Source organism: Apis cerana, unplaced genomic scaffold, assembly GCF_029169275.1.
Source record: "Apis cerana isolate GH-2021 unplaced genomic scaffold, AcerK_1.0 scaffold3_AcerK, whole genome shotgun sequence".
NCBI lineage: Eukaryota > Metazoa > Arthropoda > Insecta > Hymenoptera > Apidae > Apis > Apis cerana.
This window is the reverse complement of record NW_026893561.1, coordinates 375001-380000: the sequence shown is the minus strand read 5'-3', so window position 1 is coordinate 380000 and position 5000 is coordinate 375001. Positions and strand designations below refer to the sequence as shown.

Here is a 5000-nt window from a genome sequence, read left to right as displayed (position 1 = left end):
GGGAGGCACGTGAGTCCCGCTCTCGGGCGGGACCGTCCTCCATGAAGCCCTGACGAGTAGGAGGGTCGCGGCGGTGTGCGCAGAAGGGTCTGGGCGTGAGCCTGCCTGGAGCCGCCGTCGGTGCAGATCTTGGTGGTAGTAGCAAATACTCCAGCGAGGCCCTGGAGGACTGACGTGGAGAAGGGTTTCGTGTGAACAGCCGTTGCACACGAGTCAGTCGATCCTAAGCCCTAAGAGAAATCCTATGTAAATGAGGTGTCCTAAGATCATACACACAAACATATAAAAATTGAAATATGAGACCAGAAACACACCCATTGGGCGAAAGGGAATCCGGTTCCTATTCCGGAACCCGGCAGCGGAACCGCATACCATTCGGGCCCTCGTAAGAGTGTTCGTCAGGGTAACCCAAAATGACCTGGAGACGCCGTCAGAGATCCGGGAAGAGTTTTCTTTTCTGTATAAGCGTTCGAGTTCCCTGGAAACCTCTAGCAGGGAGATAGGGTTTGGAACGCGAAGAGCACCACAGTTGCGGCGGTGTCGGATCTTCCCCTCGGACCTTGAAAATCCAGGAGAGGGCCACGTGGAGGTGTCGCGCCGGTTCGTACCCATATCCGCAGCAGGTCTCCAAGGTAAAGAGCCTCTAGTCGATAGATTAATGTAGGTAAGGAAGTCGGCAAATTGGATCCGTAACTTCGGAATAAGGATTGGCTCTGAGGAGCGGGGCGTGTCGGGCTTGGTCGGGAAGCGGGTTTGGCTGACGTGCCGGGCCTGGGCGAGCTGAACGGGGCGTGGTCTTGTACCTCGCACCCCGGATCGAGCTCGGTCCCGTGCCTTGGCCTCCCGCGGATCTTCCTTGCTGCGAGGCTTCCGTGGCGGCTTTGCCGTCGTGGTCGCTCTCTTCGGCCGCCATTCAACGCTCAGCTCAGAACTGGCACGGACTAGGGGAATCCGACTGTCTAATTAAAACAAAGCATTGCGATGGCCCCCGAGGGTGTTGACGCAATGTGATTTCTGCCCAGTGCTCTGAATGTCAACGTGAAGAAATTCAAAAAGCGCGGGTAAACGGCGGGAGTAACTATGACTCTTGGTAATCAAATGCCTCGTTATTTTAATAGCGGTAGCGCTCCGCCCGCGCAAGAACCATCGACGCCGCTGCAACGAGCGTGATATATATCGTCCAACCGATCACGCCACCTAAGATCGTGAAAGCAATACGCTGCCGGAGGCGGAAAGCAATACGCCGTTAAAAGCGGAGGGCAACACGCCTCCGGGGGCGAAAAGCAATACGCCGCTCTGGGCGAAAAGCAGTACGCCGCTGGGGTTCGCGAAGCAATACGCCGCGGGTCCTGGAAACAGGACTTCTGCGGTGGTGCGAGCGGCGGGCCTCCAGTGGTTGGGATTGTGTGCCCTGGCGGTCGGACGTGTTTGCGCTGTTGCGGCGGCTAGTGACGCACCCGGAGAGGTGTGGCGCGCAAGCGGTGGTCGGTTCGGAACGGAGCTCTTGAGAGTAATAGTTGCTGGGGGCATGAAGCGCAATACAGAGCCTCTTATGCCCCAAGTCGTAGTTCGTACCTCCACGTGGTCCCGCTGGAATGCCTATCGATTGCTCTTCGGAGAATCATAGAGTTCGAAACCGGCTACGGCGAGGAATGGGCGGTGAGGTGCACACCGATGGGGAGCAGCGACCCCACCTACCCATAGCTAAGAGAGCGAGCGGTCGGCCGGCCGCTGGTGCTAAAAAAAAAAAATTTTTTTTCTTGCTTTTGATCACGTACGGAAGGTGAATTGAGGGGTACCTTGTGCCCACAACGTAAGTTAAACTTACGTATCGAATAAGTCTAGTGGCTGGCGGATCGTTCGCTCCCTTCGATGGCTTGTGCCACGACCTGGAACGGACCTGGAAAAGAGACGGAACAATTGGAAAAGTGTTGGGGGCACTCAAACTTCCCAAGATATCAAAAAAACAATCAAAACATAATGTCAAGAAACAGAGGAGCCTCGGACGCGGGAGCCCCCGGCCCTGGGACTCCCGTGGCGGACTTGTCCGCAACAGATGAGAGGGCCACCGGTGACGACCAATGCTTATCCCCGACCACGATTTGGATATGATAAATTTACCATTGAGCGGGCAGATTAAATGTTATTGGTGCTCTAAAAAGGGAAAAGATATTAGATTCCTCCAGGAATCGCAATACGCCAAACATAAAGACACGCAACACCCCCAAGAAGTAATTATATGGAGGTGCGCTGCATGCCATAAGGAGTTCGAAAAGCTCCATGGCTGCAGGTGCCACTTACCAAAGTGTAAGGGGCGAAAAATATGGGAGGGTGTTGCAAAATTCAAATGCGAGTCCTGCGAGGAATCGTTCCTATCGCAAAGAGGATTGTCTATGCATGAGAGACATAGACATCCGGCGATAAGGAACCAAAAAAGAGCACAAAGCACAAGTCGGGGAAATACAAGACCAGTCAGTAGAGCCTCGGTCTGGTCTAAAGACGAAACGGATCTATTAATCAAGTTAAACCAGCGCTACAAACATTTAAAACAACCAAATGTAGCGCTGAGAGAATATTTCCCCGACAAGACCCTGAAACAAATAAGCGACAAAAGGAGGCTCCTGCCCGTTCAAGAAGAAGAAGTGGCCACAACTCAAAGCGAAGCAAGATCTCCTTCCTCCGAGTCCTCGGAAGAAAGCATTTACGAATCGGCCACGGAGGACGAAGGAGGAGGAGAAATACGAGAAACGGCTCAACAAGAAGACCGCTGGCAAGAGCCGTTTCTCCAATATATAACATCGAACCACCTCGACGAAGGAGACTTCCTTCGAGGGTGGAAAAAGAAATTGAAAGACTAGCAACTGCAAGAAACATTAAGCAAGAAGAAGTAGAGGTGCTACTTCAAAATTTGTCGATTCCCTCAAAGAAGGAACGCAGCACGAAGAAGGGAATCGACTAAGACAAAAAGGAGCAACAAAGAAGGGGAAGAGGACCACCCATAACAAGAGGAAAAAGTTTCTATACGCCAAGCACCAGGAGCTATACAGAAAATGCCCAAGGAAGCTCCTGGACTTGGCAATAATGGGTGAGTCAGGTAAGGGAGAAGAAGCGATCAGTCTCCCTGGGGCCGACTCGGTGGGTCCACTATATAAAAATCTATGGGGCAAAAGTGGTCCGGAAAAATTGGCGAATTTGCAACCCCAAAACAACAAAATAGAAATAGGCGAGATTTGGACTCCCATCACAATGGGGAACCTATTGGAAAAATTCAAGAAAATTAAGGTCGATACGGCAGCCGGTATCGACCAAATAAAGAAGCTCCACCTGAGAAAAAAAGGAGCGCTGCACGTCTTTGCCAAACTGTGTAATCTTCTTATGCTGCACCGAATATACCCAGCACAGTGGAAGATAAACCGAACCACGCTTATTCCCAAACCGGGAAAGAGCGCGGAAGAGGTTGAGAACTGGAGACCAATTACCATCGGGTCTCTGCTGGGAAGAATATATTCGGCAATGATCGACCGGAAACTACGGTCCAAAATTAAGCAGCACCCAAGACAAAAGGGGTTTACACAGGAGGATGGCTGCAAAAACAACATAGCCATCCTCAGCAGCGCTCTGGCCAAAATGAAAGAGGAATCAGGTGGAGTTATTACAGTAATTGATATATCAAAAGCGTTTGATACGGTTCCCCATGAAGCAATCAGCAAAGGGCTGGAAACGAAAGGAGTGCCAAGTCTCGTCAGCAAATATGTGCAAGACATGTACAGGGGTTGCAAAACAGTTATTCATTGTAAAGATAAACATTGCCCGTGGACTTACTGAGAGGGGTCAAGCAGGGAGACCCGCTATCTCCCTTACTTCTTAATTTAACAATTGATCCCATAATTGGGATTCTTGACGAGACGACGGAGGGCGTCAAACTCGGAAGCGAGAACGTTTCAGTTCTCGCTTTCGCAGACGATATTGTCCTCTTGGCGAAGGACAAAGAAACAGCCGAAAAACAAAATCGGCTGTTACACGAACACATAAAAGAATTAAACATGAAAGTATCCGCCGAAAAATGTGGCACATTCCAAATCCAACACAAATTGAAGACGTGGTTCCTCAAAGATCCGCAACTGACGTTGGGTCAGCAGAGTATACCATATGCTGACCCAGAAAAAGCAATAAAGTACTTAGGAACCACGCTCAATCCATGGAGAGGAATGTGCCAAGCCTCGATCAAAGAGATCATCGACGCAGCAAAAAGCGTCACGAGACTGAAACTAAAACCACACCAAAAAATCAACTTAATAAGAATCTACCTCTTGCCAAGGTACATACACAAATTGGTGGCGAATCCTCCTCCGTTGGGCACGCTAGACCAAATCGATCATGAAATAAAGCAAATAATAAAACAAATACTGCACCTCCATCCGTCCACAACGGACGGAGTGATATACACTGAAAAAAGTCACGGAGGTCTAGGTGTCCAACGAGTGGCCAACATTGTAAAGTTGGCCAAACTAAGGAACAGTATTCGAATGACAAGATCGCAGGATATCGCCACCAAAACAGCATTCGAGAGGCAAGAGGAGATTACAAAGAAATACGCTGCGTCGGTGGGCCTATCTTGGCCGTGCGAGATAGAAGAGATCGAGGCTACGCGAAAGAAATTGAAAAGGGCGGATACCAGCAGATGGAAGTCCTTCGCCTCGCAAGGACAAGGAATAAACGAATTCTTCGGGGATAGAGTTGGAAATGCCTGGCTCTATAACCCCGAATTACTGAAGCCGTCCCGATACCTGGACGCATTAAAATTAAGAACAAATACGTGTGGAACCAGAGTAGCACTCCGCAGGACTAAAAGAGACATAGATGTGAACTGCCGGAGGTGCGGCGTCCAGGTTGAAACCCTAGGACATATTCTGGGACTGTGTACACACACAAAAAGCAAAAGGATAAAAAGACACAATGAGATATGCGAGCTCATTGCGGACAATGTATCGAAAAAGTTC

The 5000-nt window shown here is 50.0% G+C and overlaps 1 pseudogene; it reads left to right on the top strand.

Annotated features, from left to right (window-relative positions):
• LOC133667734 (large subunit ribosomal RNA) overlaps positions 1-5000 on the top strand; it is an 8790-nt pseudogene that overhangs the window by 1680 nt on the left and 2110 nt on the right.